We start from the raw sequence: 18,415 nt of genomic DNA on the forward strand, positions 1-18,415 counted from the left end.
TTTTCTCAGGGCACAATGCAGCTTACTGTAGTTTAGCATGTTGCTGTAATTTAGAAATGTCTATGTCACAAAATAGCGGGGTGTACCTGGAAATTTGCGGTCTTGAACACTGGTCTTTTTATGTTCTTTGACAAGGCTGCTAATGTTTGACAGAGTTTTAAGGGAATCCATTGTATTCAGTGACCTTCAGTCCACAGCCTGTGAACTCATAAAGAGAGAAAAAGAATGCTAAACATATGCAGGTAGCTTTAATGTGTCACTAACCGTACAGAACTATTTTAAACTTGGTGAAGTAAATTAAAAACCATTACATAAGCTAGCAAGCACACAATAAGTGCATACATATAACACATGGTGTTGGTGTTTGGGTTTCTGGGGAAAAGGGAATCACAAAATAAGGATAACTTCAATTTATCAGTTATTTTTGTCATACAGAATTCTAAGAAAAATAATTTCATTCATAGATATATTTTATTATGTAGTCTGTATTCCACCATCATGTGTGGTATTTGAAATTAAATTGAATTCAGAAAAATACATTTTTATTCCTCACTGGTGATAATTTTATTAACATGATTAACCAATTTGTAAATATCAAACCATACAGTTTTTTTTATTTGAAGGACAGTTTGAGCAAAGGCCATGCATCCATTCAAAGTAAAATATATTTTAACTAATTTGTAAAAATATTAACAAATGTAATTAACAATGTGATTACAATTATATTTGTTCAATAATTATATGTGCTTGGATTAACACCAGGCAATATGCTATCCTTTACATTGTTTTATAATAAAATGTTATAAAATAATAAACATTTTATCCTTATACAAACCAAATGTATTAAGACAAAAAATGAAGACAATTTAAATAAATTCATAATTGTACCACTGCTACTATTTCTTATTTCAAGTAATAATAATAATGTATTATTATTATTATTATTATTATTATTGTTGTTGTTGTTGTTGTTGTTAGGCATTATAGATCCACCAAACTTGTAATGTATTTTAAAAATATGAATCATTTTTTAATCATTTTGTCATGTTTTTTGGACCCCCCAGGTTGTCTTGCTGCATTTAAAATATGCAATGAGAATTACTGTAATTTCTGCAATTATGTCTTTTTTTAAAACTTGTAATTAACCATCTTGTGGGCTGTGTACTTCACAATGGAAAATTAACTGCTAATGAAGCGATGGGAGGTTCTAGCACTGGACTTACAAAATTCCAGCCCCCTTGTGCTCTGGAGACTTAAAACAACAGCTATTGTAAGTGCATTTCTCTTTCTAAAACCATGGCAAGCTGGCACTTCACCATATGAGTCAGATTAGAGCCAAAACAGTGAGATATTACAGCCTCCCACATCAAATGCTTCATCCCTTTATCCAAAAAGTGTTCTCAGATTCGCTCATGTGGGTGATTACTGTGCATTGCTGTGACGTATCTCTTGAATCTTTGACATGAGTCACCTTAGCTCTTCAGTTAAGCAAGTACGCCACTGAGAATCAGACGGGTGGTTTTACGGATGGGTTTGGAGAAAAAAAAAGAAAGACAAGGAGTGTATCATTTTAACTGAACTTTGTTTTGAGTGTGCAAGATCTCGAGGGGTGGGAGAAACAGTGTGTCTCCTCCCAGGTGCTCAGATGTAACCTGTGTTCAAAGAGCAGGCCTTTTTCCTGACTTTGTGTGGGAATACAATCAGAAAGGGCCTGAGCATGAGGAGTGGGAGTCTCTGGAAATGTTTGCCTCTTTTGTAATCATTGACCCGATGCTGTTTCTTACAGTACTTCTAAAAATAGGCGCTGGGGCCATTTTTTCTTCTTCCAAACTTTATGTCATACTTTTGGCAGATAAACTTGTAACACCCTGCTGCAGCTTGGATTTTTTATTATTGTTATTTTATTATTATTATATTAATATGTTTGCTAATTTATTATTAACTTTTTTCCTCCAGAGTAAAAACTTAACAGACTTGGATGGGAACAGCAGTACTGCTGTTGGATGCTGTACATGATGCAGGGCTACAGGTTAAACATTGTATAACAATGACTCATTACATCTTTATAAATGTCTTTCCAACTTATGGAAACCTGTGTACTGTATACTGTTTAATGTGTGCTGTGCAAGCTGGCTGAGAACAATAAAACATACCTGATTTCAACACAACATGATTCAGCCCATTTAGGCACAGGTATACACACACTGTGTACTGTATTTTTCTTTCTTCAAGGATCAACACATTTTAACACAAAAAACTGAATTGGCATGACATGCCATGGCTTCAATTCAATTGTACAAATAGATTATATATTTTGACACTATTGGTAAATCCCAACTTCTTGAAACAAAATGTAATGTAATTATGAAAATGCATAAATTATTGGTTGCATTAAAAAACAACAAGTATAAAACCCTCTTTATGATGTGGATATGACTGATGTATGGAAGCAGACTTATAAATAGACATGGTTATATTTGTGCGGTCTATGGCACAGACTTACATCTTGTCTAATCGAGCACACAGGAGTCAATACTAAGTGGAAGAGTGACCTTTTCCCTAGAGATAGTTGTTTCCAGTGCCATAGTCCTGCTGGGTGCTTGGTCTGATTCTTCCCAGCCCATGCCCCCCCCCCCCCCCCCCCCCCCCCAAATACACACACAAGCCTGGGTTCCTTAGACCCAGCAAAGAGGGGGATAGAGGAAGGGAGAGAGAGGAAGCCAGAGAGAAGAAGAGAAACAGAGAGGGACAGAGAAAGAAGGAGGGGGCAAGAAACAAAGGGAGAAAAAAGGAAAGAGAATAGGACAGATTAGCTGTTGTTTAGCTTGCTTTGTTTGTTTTTCCATTTGTGTTGTTTGCATGGTTGTTGACCTCATTAATGAGGTATTGTTATGTATAGAAGTGTATAGCTGCGTGTACACAGATTTTAAAAAAGAATTGTCATAGTATAGTACTATCAAATCCCATCCACACGCCAAAGATGGCTGATAATGATTGTAGTATTTCCATTTATTAAATACAATTTTAATTAATTATTGTTTAATTGGGTACTGTATGTGAAAATACAGTTAATGCCAAATCTATGTGATTAAATACAATGTGTTTGGGATTCTGCCAGTTGTCTGCCATCTTTGTGTGGATTTTTAAAAATGTGGTGTTTTCCTTTGCAGGTTAATAGAATGTCTATTGCCGGTAGACCTGCGGGTGGTGGAAGGGCAGACCCAAGCCAGGAAAGCTGTGTGTGCCTCAAGCACCAATTCTTTATCAGCCTCTCTGAGTTTATAAATAAAAGAGTTTCACCCTCCACATTCTCCAGCACCCTTGTTCTGACAGAGATAAGGCAGAAAGGGACTGAGCCAGAACTTCAGCTGGGGAGAGGGGGGGGTGGGGTTATGTGGTGTGACCAGAACACTGTGTCTCAGCCCGTGTCTGCAAGAGTGTGGTGGGGGACAGGACCGACCTGAATTTTTTCATGCCATTCTCACATTTTTGTGGTTAATTAATATCATTCTAATCATAATAAATACATATATTTTCCCCCGGGAAATATTATTCATATCAAATTATATGCTGGTTGTTTTTTGTTTTTTTGGGGTTTTTTTTTTGGGGGGGGGGGGGGGGCTGTGACACTGTCTCACAAAGGCATTATAACAAGGAAATGAAAAGACAGATGCAAAGAGTGAAGGAATGATTATAGTCAGGCCAGCATTTCATAGACAAAAAAAGCTAAATATCCTTTTATCAATGCCCACTCAATAGAATTATGACATTTTACTTGCAATTTTAGTTGCCTGTTTCTGCATGGTGCTGTCACTGGAGCAGCCATGACTGAACTAACATATAATATAACCGACCAGAGACCTGCCCCAGTTGTTTTGACAATGCCCTTAAAGAAATTCTTAATATATTACCCATTAACAGGGCTGTGCCAGTAGTGTTTCACACAGTGAGAAATTCTCTGTTGTTACCATTACATAAACAACATAAAATAAACTGGTAGAATTAAATCTTCATTGACAGTAAAAACAACAGCGTCACAAATCAAGATTCTAAGGTCACTTTAAAAAAGTCTATCCTGGACCCAGTCCCTGTCCTGCTCAGCCCTGCTTCCATTGAATGAAAAAAGGTGTACCAATGCTGCTTATCTGCTCCAGTAAAAAGTATTGCCTTGAAATTACTGTACCAAAGCATTCTGGAGATGCGTACTGTAACTATGAATATATTTATTTAATCTGTGACAGAAAGTTACGATACCTTACTAATGGTTAAAAAAATATGGCATGAGGTTATGGGTATGGTGACTATTGGTCTGATTATTTCAGCAAAATAACTGTGTTATTTTTCCATACTCTTGAAAGACACCTAGGGTAAATTAAAAAAAACCATTGTCCTTCTCACGATTACCATTAAATATAGTGATCCAACAGAAGCTTCTGATTGCATTTTCTGTCTGTATGACACCCACATTTGAAGATTAAACAGGGAAAATCAGCTGCGTAACCTTGTTGTGAAGATTAGGAGGGACACTTTTCTGTACAGATTGTGAGCTCTAAGAATTAAATCAGAGAAAATGCTCAGGACAGGTCCAGAGGTGCATGAACTCTGGGATGGTAAAGGATGGAGGCCTTAGCCTCAGCCTCCATCCTTATTTCACAACATCCAACTTACTGTTGAAAATGAGGCACACAAGACTTTTCTCTTTAATGTGAACTAAAAATGCCAAGGCTTTCTACTGTAGACACATAAGCAAGCTTCCTCTTTTGGCTTTTAATTTGGCTTCTTCCCATTTCTTTCCTGTTTCCAGTCCTCCAGATTGTTTTTCTTCTTTTTTAGTAAGGAATGAAATATTAAATAATTTCTATAGCAATTCCATGTCTGGATAAAAGCATTGACGTAAATATTTAAAATGTTATGTGGTCACATTCACTTCTTCCATAACCTATACTGACTTTTCCCCTGAAAATAAGCAGAAAAACCTACTTCTATATTTAATAGATCATGTTATTATTTTTCAGGGGATTTTTCACAACTTTTGTTTTTGTCAGCTTTGATATTTATGCTTTGGCACTGAATGAAATGGAAGGATCACTCACAGGTAAGTTTCTAGTAAACATGAATGAATCACAGGGGAAAAGTTCCAATTAATCTTACATGTTTGTGGGAGCTACTGGATGATGGGGTTTGTGTCTATGTTTGTGGCTATGTGTTGAAAAAATCAGGTCAATAGAAACAATTTTCCCAGTCATAATATTTGAAGAATATCCTTTGAATTGGCTAGAATTCCATTTAATTTTATGAACTCATGTAAGCTTACAGGGAGATCCCACTGGGCACTGCAGAGGTCTGGTATTTTCATTTACCGACAGGGATGAAACAGAATAGAATAATGTAACACGGGTCTGATCAAGGAGAGCGCCACAGCCAGTGGAAGTGCTCATCTGCCTCCGGTTGTGAAATGAATGAAACAAATGAGCATGAGACCCCCCCCCCCCCACCATTACCACCAATATGCACACGCACACACACACACACACACTGTCTGCCCTTTGACCTCAGTGATTTGACAATATGGCATTCACTGTGGGTGGAGGAGACATGAAGAAATAATTAAACATATTGGAAGTCCTTTATGTCAGCAGCCAGCCACCTCATTTACCATTGTCAACATCGGTAGTGAGACAGACTGTCCCTGTGAGCTGTTATTCAAAGGAGGCCTACTGAGGGGAGGGTAGGTGCCTTAACTGTGTTTATAATAAAGCAACAATGGCAGTTCCTTTTAAGGTAATTTCTCTGGTTCTGCGCAGGCTCTCTCTGCCAGGCACATAATGGGCCGTGTTCACTCACTCGCATGCCTGCTATTGAGATGTTCCACAGCTTACTGTGTCCACTTGAACCTGCTGAGAATAGTTCAGGAGTCACTTTGGTGATCTGAAAAGCCAGGCATGACCAACCAATAGACCTGAACATTTTAACTCTTTCCTGGTGGCTGTAGTCCTCACAGTCCTGCGAGACCAGGCCTCAAAATTTACAAATTTATCTAGTGACATCCCAGGATTCATTTCACATACCATACTTCAGTTAGATGCGTTAATTAATCATGCAGTCACACAAAAAAATTGAGTGAAGCTTGACTAGTTTGTTTTTTCTTAAGAAAGTTCTCGGTAATAAGCAAAGGCTTCTCTTTTCATTATTTTTTAGAACTTTATTTTCATATGGCTGCTGTGGAGGGACTGACCTTTGTAAGAGCAGCATGTTTGTGTGTGAGGGCGTGGTGTGAGTATGGAGCTGGAGGGTGGTTAGGGTCCATGAGTTACAATGAGCAGGTGCACACGGAAATGCATCACACTCCCCAGAGCAATGAATTATGCACACACACACATTCACATGCACGCAAGCACACATATACAGTACACACATACACACACACACACACGCACGTGCACGCATGCACGCACGCACGCATATACAGTACACACACACACACACACACACATACACACACGCACACGCACACACACACATACACACACACTCCATCAATCGAGGCCTTTTATGGTCTCTTTCGTTGCTCAGATGAAAACAGTATTGTTGTTTATTTTACAGAGCATTAGGAAAAGAATGGCATTTGGTCATTGCAGCTTCGTAATGCTTCGTTTATGGAAATGTGTTCTGTACCTTTCTGTTTTCTTTCACGGGAGAGTTATGATATCAATGTTTGCCAAAAGAAAAAGAGATGAAACCAAAGAGAGGTACAAACAGAAAGATAAAATGATAAAACAAGATTAACTGAAGGGCTTCGGGGTTGGGAACGTGTCAACCTGCTTACTGGAGTCTATTTTGGGGATTCAACCACTATATTTTTCATACCCTTCTAAGGAGAAATCTGATCTGTGACATCCAAGCAAATCCTACAAATACAGCCATCACCTCTGACCATCATTCCCTTCTGACCCTCACCACTGAACGGATCCCAAAAGAGGAGAAAAACACTGGTGGTCTGACACCAGGGGAGCAGGGCAATAAGATCTCGCCTCATCTATTCATGAAGGGCTCAAATATGCTGTAGTCAAGTGCTCCACTTTTACGTTGCAAACTTTCTGATTACATCACATCTTTCCATGTTATGTTTTGTATTCAGACAGATTTATGATGAGTTGATGTGAGGCAGAGAGAGAGGGGGGGGGGGGGGGCAGAGTGGGAGAGGGAGACAGAATGCATACCGGTGGATGCACATCAAAGGCATGACTTTCAATACAGAAGAGAGTGAAGCTGTGTGGTTTCTCTGTACCTTATAAAACAGATTTGTTTGGGCTTGTATCTTCTATCTATGCATGTAAACTGAGAGTAGGCATGTAGCCATTTCCTAATGGCAATTCTGAATATGTTTACAAAAGAGTCTTCTTTACATGGCTGAAATCAGGGTTCCTTTAAAATGTTGACAGGCTGACAGCTCATGTACACTGGGACTCCCCCATCATTGGGGCTACTGAACCAGGCATTTGAGATGTCAGCCTCAGCAACAGTGCTTCACTGTTTTTTTTTAAGGTTTCTTTTAGGATGTTCAGATGGTTATCTATTTGTATGTGCCCTAAGTCAGAGCCAGAGAGCTGTTGGACTTCTCCAACAGTGCTTACTCTCAGGACAACACAACGAGCCTTGTTTCTGAAAACCCACTAGTCTGTTGAGACTGAAAAGATTGCTTCATTGTAAAAATACAGTCCTAAAATCATGATTTTATCTTTTAATACCAAGCAAAATGCAACACCACAGGCATCTTACGGGAACCTTTTGATTACTGCCAGAACACAGCTTTGGGTGACAAACTGCAAATTAATACTGCAGGATTTTTGTGGAAACGATGCAAATGCAAACCATAGCAGCCAGCATGACTACTGAAGTAGAAAACATTCCAAAATTCCACCATGAAGCAGAGCAGCAAATACAGTTTGGACACAAGCATTTTGTTGTAAAATATTATCACCGCTTTTCCTGCCAGTGTAAACCATCCTGTCTTCACTATAATGGAAGGCCTCTCTGCTATGATATATCAAGGACGAAGGCAATCCCTTTGCATAGTTAGTTTCACTCCTTCTGACCTCATGGAAAATGGAAGGTTGCTGACCAGGAATAGCTGTGAAGCAGAACAGAGAGAAGGAAAGACAGGAGATTTTGGAGGGGCAGCGAGTAGAGAAAAGCAGATCGCCAGTGCCTTCGTTTCTCTTCCTTAAAAGGGCCAGGCTGTCACTTTGGCTTTATCTCCAGCTTCAGGAGAGCTTGAAGGCCAGGGGCCTCACTCACAGATACACAGCAAGGCAAACTGGTCACAAGCTGTGACCAACGTGCATGTTAAAGTTCACACTGCACTGTCCCAGCATGCAATAGGGCACCTCACACACGTCACATACAGTACTGTACCATAGAATATGAGCTAAGCATGTATCTAGAGAGGGAGGTGGGCCGAGCCTCTGGAAGAGGCCTTATCATGTATGCCATGTGGTAGATGTAAACAGACATGTGTAGGTCCACCTTTTTTGATAAACACGTCCACCCCTCCTGAGAGACAGGGGAGTGCTTTTTCACTTCATGGGGGAAAATATAATGGCAACTTCAGACTGACTGGTTCACTTCATGTGCCAACGTTTCCAGACAGCCGGCAGACGTATTAATCAGTTCATCTCTTCAATGCAAATGCAATATTTACCCTCCAGGGAGGTTTTCATGTGTGGGCTATGAACTATACACATGTGCAGCCCTTTGTACTTCTGTAATGAAAATATGGCACCATCATTGAAGGGGTTGCATGAAATGAGCCCGTAAGTGCATACACAAAATCACTGATGCACAGTATTATTATACTTCACCCCCACCCCCAATGAAGCAGAATCACACATAACATTTACAATGTTCAAATTAAAAGGGACTTAAAGATTAATAAAATATGAATAATGCAGTACTGTAACTGGGAATGAGCAATTCCTTTTGACTTCTGGCTTCATTTCTTTCTGTGTTGCCATGGTTTTTTGTTATAACCTACTCTTAGTAGTAATGAGCGGGATGATGAAAAATACCTACCTGATATTGTGGAAACATAACAAAGTCAGATAACAAAGACAGCCTGAAGCAGGACAGTGGTGATTTTAAACATCAAAAGATGGTGGCTAGTGGTGCAAATAGAGTGAGACAAATCTACGCTGGTACCTACCACTGATTCTGAAGTCAACCCATTTTGTTTATAGAAAAACTGACTGTGATCCCTCAGCGTTGTCCTCCTAAACCATAGGTTGTAGATAAAAACCAACATGATTTTTGAAATGCTCAAATGTCCAGCTGAAATTAGTCAGATGAACTGACAATGTGAAACGTTTAATATACTTTGATATATCTTCACCAAACTAGAAAAAACTTATGATGTCTGTACCCTAAAGTATGTACCCTTATGTATGTAAAGCCATTTTTAAAATGATATGTTCTAACCCAGAGCAACTTACAAAATTGTGATGGTAAGATATAAACATTAATGTATTGCATTGCAACATGATATATGGTGGTATTTTAACGCCAATGGCAAACTACTTATATCTCATACAATTCAACCATAGCTATCGCCAACAAAACATGCCCTTTAAAAATAAACAATTAGCAGCCATTCAGTAAAAACAAGCCTTTTAAAAAGTCAGTGAATTAGCAGACAAAAATAAACAAATGACATATTATGAGGCCATGTAGACCTCATAATGCGCCAACAAAGATGAGAAGAGCTACAGGGAATGAGGGAACGATTTCGACAGTTGCGATTCTACCCACGCTAGCTGGAGACTGGGCTACAGACCTGTGCTTGGGAGAGGTGAGGGGGTGGAGGAGAGAGCGAAGGCAGGCTTTTAGCAGTCCTCCAAGGGTCTGTCTTCCGTCTCACTGCCCCTCTTCCACACAGTCGATTCTTCAGCTTCATTACACCTGCAGAGCTGAAAAGCACTTCCCCTCGCATGTCGGGCCCCTTCTACAGGCAGCAGAAATAAATGGAACACAAATTAAAAATAAATGGGAGAACAAATGAAAAATAAATGGTGCTTGTGGTGGGAATGCTTGCAGGAAGGAATTAGACAGGACTACCAGGGAGAAAGTGAGGGAGAGAGCAGGCAAAGTAGCTTAGTCCAAAGTAGGTCTTCTGTGCGGAGTTAGAAAAACACATTGCTCTCCAGGTCTCCAAGTTGCTTCCGTCAACACTCCTCCATTATGACTTTGAGTTTCACTTAACAGGCCTTGCATTTTGTGACAATATTATATAATTTTATTTAAAGTAATTCTTGGACAAATATAATAGTCATTTTCTGTGAGACCTTATTTACTTAGAAGATGGAGGATGGGTTACTATATTTGATTTTCATAGTATACAGTCAATTTATATACATCTTGTTTTCATTATTTATTAACTGTCACCTTTGTATGTACAGTATGATAATTGTCCATTTAATCTCATCTACCTAATACACAAACATGCCTGTTTAAACAAATCTGGCACAACCCTGCTGAAGACCATGAAGATCAAAACAACAATCTTTTGAAACTAATAACTCTGAAGCCCTTAAACAGTGTTCAGGCAAACAGAGTGCCACAGCTTATTCTATTTACACCTGTGCAAATTATTGAATGTGTCTGATTATCCTTTAAACAACGTTTTATAACCCATTTTTCTTCCACAATTTTTGCTCTTTTCTTCCACGGTTTTGTTTGCTTGTGACCGTGCTGGTGTCAGGCAGATCTCAGCCAGCATGAGACGCCCGTGTTAGCCCGGGTCATTTCCTCCTGGAAGCACCTGTAGTGTATCCACACAGCTCTCTGGCAGGATGTCATCTTGTAGACTCAAATGACTCACAGCCCTGTGCCTATGCATATGCCAGTATAGCATTTAGCATTGTTATATGATGACAATTAATAGCATAATTAGTATTACATCATTTTTACTTCCTCTGGTGACTTTAAGCAGGTGGAATGTAAAAAGTTTTACTTGGCGTCTGGTGAACCTACATTGATTCTGCCTGCTCCATACATCTCATGTGTGCATTTCAGAGTGGTGATTGATAGAGCAGGAGTAATGGGCTGGTTTAGGCAGTACAAACATGGTTTGCTCATTCTCAATGTGGGGTCTCACCTTGTTCAGCAGCCCATGATTGGCTAACAAAGTGGGTGCCATATTGTAAATATGATGCATAGACCGCCTGAAGATTTCTGTCAATGAGTTCAGGCTAGGCTCCTGTTGCCTCCTGTTGCCTCCTGTGAGCTTCACCATTCTCAGACGACATCTATTCCCACTTTGCCAGTAGCTCCCCCCTTTGTCTCCTGTACAAGGGCAGAGCGCATCAGATGCTTTGTCCTTGAGTATGGAGCATTGAAGGAGGTGGGCCAGGGGCTCAGTGGAGAACAGGCCCAGTGTCGGACACTGACAACTCGCCCTGACCAGCCCCACTGGAGACTGCAGCCGACAAGTTTTCAGAAAAAAAGTACTGCATGGCCATCTCTTTTTAATGCCCATTCCTCTCTTGTGCTTATTCAAGTGGAGAGCTGCAACAACCCACAGAGTTTGTATAAATTATGAGCCCTGTAGCCTCGGCTCTCCTCACATCAGCACGGGCATCATCATCGAGTCTTGAATCATTTAAGGGGAACATACAGCTTGAGAAAGTTGTCATGAAGTGAGAAAAAGAGAGAAAGAGGGAGAGCAGTTGTCTCTTTGTTCCATGTCCAAGCCAGCTTTCTGTTTCCAGGTCTCGGACCTCTCCACTGCAGAAAATGGCCTCTGTTGCCCGCAGATTCAGCCTTATGGGTGAAGAATGCCATAACCCCTCATACCCCCTATATCCCCTATGCCCCCTATACCCCCTATATGCCAGCCCACAAATGCGCTGTGATTAGAAGTCCAATGTTGTCACAAATACAGAATAATAAATTTTGTGGGCCTCCATGACAAGCTTATGGTGTATGCCAATTACACCATAGACTGCTGTGTGTGGAGCCGGCTGGAACAGCTTTGGTTCTGGTTTAGCTCAGCACACGGAGAGGGTCTCAATGGAAGCTTGGAAGCCTGAAGGCACTTGAAAATGAGCAGTTCACAACTAGATCCCCTGAAACCAGTGTCTACTGACTTGCTGGATGCTGTTTATGAAACCTTGGTACTCACATTGGAGGAACAAGGAAGTCTATATGTGGTATATAGAATATGTGGTGGGACCTTCATGAGTTTGAAAGGCTTCAAGTTTGCATTATGTGATGCTAAGAAATGAGAAAATGGAGGGCTGAAGATTTATGCCATTTCTGAAAGCTAACTATAACATGCACATAGCGCTATGTGGATCTGCAAAAAGCCGAAGAGTCGCCAACGTATTCCTGAACAGAACTATGTTTTTTCAACAGGGATTCCAAGAAGTGCGGGGTAAAATGGTTTGTTTTATTAGGAATGACAAACTTACCAAAACATTTCTTGTATATTGACAGACTCCAGCACTCTCAGACAACCCGTTTTAGACCAATACCCAGGAGAGGAGAGGACCTCCCCTCTCAAGGAAAAGTATGTGTGAATGGCCTTTCAGCCCAGAAGACGCACTCTGTCTGCAGCCTGCCAATAACCTGCACTAATGCCTTCACTTGCACCTCGTCCAATAAGGAGGGCTATGGCAATCACATGGTTAGAGGATGAACCCAATCACATTCTGGCTTCACAACATTCATACATGGGCTTTCCAGGCCAATGGGCCTTCTCAGTGCAATCATCCAATGCTAAACACCATGCTCATTAGTTACAACCTAGAGGCATGGCAGGTCCTCTTAAACCCCCTCCTAACCACCTGGCCCACACCCTCTTGTTCCACACTGCATTGTTGGCAGGGCAGCAGACCTGGCTTACTCAGCCTGGCACTAGAGTCCTTGGCATAATGCTCTCTCTTGCTTTCATTCACCATGAGCTGACTGGGTGAACTGGAACCAGGTTACAGTTCCTCAGAGGACCCTGAAGAGTAGGAGATCTGACTATTGCCTGACCCATTGAAATACTGAGAATTACACGTGTTGTCCCATGTTCATCAAGTAATTTTCTTAGCAAGAGAGACACAGCAAAAACGTTTCTGTTCTTTTTGTCTATGTATCGGGAAACTGTTGCTCAATACAGAACAATGAGTTGACCCAGTAATGACAATGGCAGGAACAAATATTTGGGCAATTGAAAATATGGCACAGCCATGGTACTGAAGGCATGAGCATACCCACTGTGGAAAGCAAGAGAAAGACAGAATTTCTCATTGAAACTGCCATTTTAATCACTATAACAGCATTCTTACATCAACCTGGGCATCTTCATCACCTCCTTCTCCTCCTTCCCTTTGCAGGTGTTGAACACCTGACAAGGCCCGAGCAGACAAGTGAAGAGCCCCTGGTGAGCCTCATGTTTTATTGGGGGGAAAGGCAGATCCCATTGTCCCAAAGGCCACCTCGCACCGCTCTCTTTCGCCTGCATGCCTTGCTGGAGCCGTCCGATCGCATCAGCGTCACCCTGGCCGCCAAAGCTCTTAGCTTGCGTACCCTGTGTCCTCTGCACCTAAGTGAAACATCCATTTTCAAGTCTGAGGAAAAACTTTCAAGTCTACAGCCCACTAACAGGAAGGAAATTTGCACCATTAAAAAAAAAAACTAATCCACAGGTCCCATTCCTATAAACAAATCCAGATCCCTTCTGTAATTTTTGGTGTTTTCCTTTAAAAAAAAAGGTCTGCAATTGAACAAGGAAAATCACTGTAATGAAAGCAGTGTTCTTTAGTTACCCAGATGAGTGGTCATCTGTAATGTTGTGGTTGTTCTGACTGATAATGAGGTGAGAGAGATGAGAATCACCAGCGGGCTGCACCCCCTCATCCTTCTCCGACACTGGTGTGTTTCTGACGGCTGCCCTCTGGGTCACGTCCTGAGAAGACGCAGAACTGCCCTCTCACATGACATAAATGTGACCCTGATCACAGGACCATGCTGTACTGTATACACATTTCTTGTTTTACACGGCTTACGCATTTGGATTTCATTTCAATAATGGGCTCTTTAGTGACTCATGTCACAACACATTTTAAAGACCGTCGTTGTTTTTTGCTAACAGCTGACTGAAGTCATGCAGCACACATCAAGCATTATAATCCAGAACTATCTAACAGAAGTCTGCATTTACCATAAGTTTCACTACATTGCATTGATACATTCCTGATTGTTCATAGTTTTTATATAACTGACCCTAGGGCACACTGAAACACACACTTTAATCAGCTCCACCACCTACCAGCTTCAAACCCAAGTTTTTGTGTTTGTGTACACACAGGGAACAAAGCAAACTACATTTGCTCCAAGAAGTCCAGCAGCATAATGTGAGCACACAGGTCCATTAAGCACTTAAATTAAGCAAAAGTGGACCCTGAACAATGTGTGTGTATGATTTCCTTGTTTAAATCAGAGCATTGCCACCACTCTCCTGCATCCTCTGATGGACAACATTTAGCACAAACATGGCAGTGAGCTCTTACACTAGATTTAAGATTTAAGAGCTCTCATGCTTTGAGACATTATAGCACGCCCTTACATGGAGACACACTGACATGCTTTTATACTGTGATAGCCAGTCATATCTGAGGAAACAGAAACACACACAAACAAAATAATTCTTCAGAGTTCACTGCCTCCGCAGCTTCTAAATCACAGAAAGTATGATTTTTTTCCAAAGAAAACAAAACGATGCCAGAGAGGAACATATTTATTATTACACGGACCTGAATAAAACAAAACTAAGTTGAAACAATGCAACTTCCAAAACATCTTGAACAATGAGCTATCTTTCCACTTGAAGTTTCAGTAGTTAACTGATATTTCTGGGAACAGTTTGAGGACGAGATCTACAGCAATATTTTGATATTTTCACTTTTTCTCCCAGTTTGGAATCATCCTCCCTCTATCTGAGAAAACAGATGCAGCTAGAATGCATGTCATCTTTAATGCCCACAGCCAGCCAGCACTTCATAGCCAAAGATGTAGTACTCTACTCTCTACGCAGCTGACACAGGAAGCCTGCAGCCAAGTCTGAGCTGTCATTAATGCATGATCAGAAAACCTTGCTGACAGTAACCCTCCCTCACAGAGAACCACTACAGCCAACTGTGGGAACCCCAACAGTGGGCACTGGCAGGGTCAGGATCTGATTCAGGGCTGTGGGGTGCAATACTACATCAAGGGCTCACGTTTTACCTGGACTTGCCACCCGAAAGGCCCAACTAAAGCCACATTTACAAATGCATGTTGATTTTAGACTGAATGGAAGCATCAAGGTAACTACAATAAAGACACTAATGGAGCAAGATTTGGACTGAGAGGATGGCTTTAGTTATTTTTTACGTTTAATTGTACAGTGCTCTAACAGACATCAACAAAGGATTCTGATAGAGCTTCCATTCTAAAATAAAAATAATAAAAAAACCGACACTATCAAAAAAAGGGTCCAAAAAGAGCCTGATGTTGGCATCAGGCGACTGGATTGGATGTTGTGGCCGTGACCTATGCAGCCTGGAGGTTCCATCTGTTTTTTCTCACAAGAACAGCCCTGGGGCTCCTCAGGAATGATAAATCTGGCTAAGGAAGCACGCTGTAACTCATCTGTGGGAGAGACCTAACAGTGCCGACACTCTCACTGCAGGCCAACCTGCTCTGGATTTCCCTATCCATTTCAACTGAGGGCCCCTACGGAGCTGATCATGGGCTCATCACAGCATGGCCACGCTTTTACTGGATAGTTTACCGTGTGGTGCGCAGGCAGGGTGAAGCACAAAGAGAAAAATACATATCTGAGTATTGCCCCATTTCGGGTGGCAGTGCTGTAAAATACCCTAGTACCCAGACCTCACTGGTGCCAACCATAGCATGCAGTGTGGTGCTCTGATGCTCCGATCAGCTGGTGGACTGTAGGTCACACAGAGGCAAAATAATGTTATCTCAGTGACAGACTACACACTTTAGCATGTGTGTGTTTCTGTGTCCCTACTTTAGAAAGAGTTCAACGTGGATAAAATACCTCTGCTTTTTTCTGGTGTGTGTCGTCCCCCCACCCCCCCACCCCCCTCGGGCCTGAGCAGGGTTCGCTTGTACTCAGAGTTCATAAATCTAAATTACGTTCAGAACAACGCACGTCACTGCAGAACAGACTGTCCCAAGTGAGATCTTGTTTACATTCTACGGAGCTCTCCTTTCTCTTTTCCACTCCAAAAGAGGGAGAATTCTCCAGTGCGCTGGGAAAAAAAACTGCAACTTGAGCTCAGTGAGAAATGTTTGAGGAGCCGAACTATGAAGACTAATCATTATGTTTCAATGTGCAGTGGGCCCAAGGAGCTCCTTAGTTCCCTGTGAGTGGTGATGAAAAAATTAGATGACAGTAAATTACCAATGAAGCTACAAAGTAATAGAATCTTACTCTGTAGGATGAAGGGTCCAGTACATCAGAAAACAGAGAGCTCAGTGTAGCCCTGAACTTTAGGTTCGTTCCACCTGAGAATATATTATTCTGTGCACCTGCACAACACAGTCTTATGTCATATGGTTGCCAGATTTACTAACTTTCACCCCACCTTATATGTACAGCACACCCAGCGCATAAACCTTTTTGCACACAGTAATAAGCCATTTAGGTGTTCATGTACATATGCTGAGCATACTGTTTCAGTCTTATGTTTGGTTCATGGTTACACTGAAACTACAAAGTCAAAGGGAAAAGGATGGTGACGGTTCCCCGTCTCTAAACGATCCGGGCAACGTGATTAAAAATGAACATGCCCACACAATGCATTTCAGCCTGTTGTCATTGCGTCTTTCCCTCTCTCAAGAGAAAGCAGCCTCGTCTCATTCAGCGCCCTCCCTGCCGAGATGCTGCAAACGGGACATCTCCTCACACACACAGGAAATTCCAGGGGCGCTGGCTGAGAGGGGGAGTCATTCACACGTGACGTCAAAAGCCCCAAGTGAAAAAGGACGGGGCCTTGCGGCGTTCCGAATGCCAGGCTCAGGCCTGCTCATTTCCTGCTCAGCTCCGCCTGGCCAGTTCCCAGCAAGACCCCTCTGATTCCAGCCTCGGGGTGGGCCTCGCCTGCCAGAGGTGCTGCAGTCTGTGATGCTGGGGTTTTCCAAAACTTTCTCACATGGTGTGTCACTCATTGCACGGGCATGGAGCGTAACTCTCTGTTCTGGGCCAGAGTCTTTCAGAGAGTCTTTTCAACACTTCCTTCAATGTGCATTCCCCAGATTCTTTCTTCATTCGTATTTTCATGCGGTGACGCACTATTACTTCCGTATGTTTACATACTGTATTGATGAATTTTGGGAGACTGATGTGAGCAGAAATCACACATTTCACTGTTTCATAATAAACAGTTGTAATATAAGGCTCTTAAAATTTTGTTTTCAATTTGGTATATTTGGATGTTATTTTATTTGATGTCAACCATAGTTTCTTGCATGTTACGTAGATACAATAAGGTGGCACCCATTTTTACTGAAGGGGTTTTCATCCAAAAAATACCATGTGACAAAAACATAATAGTGGAGAATTCATAAAAAAAACATTCGCAGACCTTTGACCAGCCTGCTTAGACAGGACAGAATTACACCACATCTCCCCTGGGGACTGTCAAGCCTAGAGTTTAACCACGAACAACAAAACCCAAAACTGTATATCTCAGCAAAAAATCCGAATGCAGCCAGAGCCTTCAACTCATATTTACAGCAGCAAGGCCGAATCTCCTACATCCGGTTTCAATGTGGACAGTGGATAAAATGGGTTGTGGCCTCAAATCAAAAGGGCAACACATTCCCAGAGAGAAGAGCTGGAATCAGATTAACCGAGCTACTCTGTTCACAAGACCAGGGGCCCCCGTGCTGTGGGACAGTGAAACGGGGGAGGGGACCGGGGGAGGAAGGCAGTGGCTCTCAAAAACACAGTCCCACTTCGACCAATCACAAGGGAATGGGGTATAAGGGCGAGAGGGAGTCGGGGTCCAGTGAAAAAGCAAACAAAAGTGGAACAAATTTCCCCTCAGCAGAGATTAAAATAGCACCAACCTGACTGACCCCCTTGAGCCGCTGATGACCATAGCACATGTATCACAGGGCAGGCTAAATATAGGAGTGTGTGAATCTAGCAGGGGATGGGGGACGTATAAACCTCAATTCTCATGACTAATTGGGGCCTGTTCACCAGAGCAGCATGGCAGGGCTTTTAAACAGGCGTGTCCTTATCTCAGGACTACTGAAGACCATCTTTTCCCAGAGGCAGGACCCAAAGCTGCCCACATGAAAGCGTGACCAACGACCTCCCTGAGAGCATTGCTCCAAATAAAGCCACCGGAGGAAA

General features: G+C 41.7%; 1 long non-coding RNA gene across 1 annotated transcript in view; it reads right to left on the bottom strand.

Annotated features, from left to right (window-relative positions):
* Positions 1–7,771: 7,771 nt before the first annotated feature.
* Positions 7,772–18,415, bottom strand: part of LOC118215417 — a 37,651-nt gene continuing 27,007 nt past the window's right edge. Inside the window, exons 2-4 of the long non-coding RNA XR_004762815.1 lie at positions 9,830–9,997; positions 9,203–9,269; positions 7,772–8,131 (exon numbers count right to left, since the gene is read on the bottom strand). This is a non-coding gene — a long non-coding RNA (uncharacterized LOC118215417). The remainder of the gene's footprint in view (positions 8,132–9,202; positions 9,270–9,829; positions 9,998–18,415) is intronic.

The sequence above is a fragment of the Anguilla anguilla genome, chromosome 16 (assembly GCF_013347855.1).
Source record: "Anguilla anguilla isolate fAngAng1 chromosome 16, fAngAng1.pri, whole genome shotgun sequence".
In the NCBI taxonomy this organism is placed as follows: Eukaryota; Metazoa; Chordata; class Actinopteri; order Anguilliformes; family Anguillidae; genus Anguilla; species Anguilla anguilla.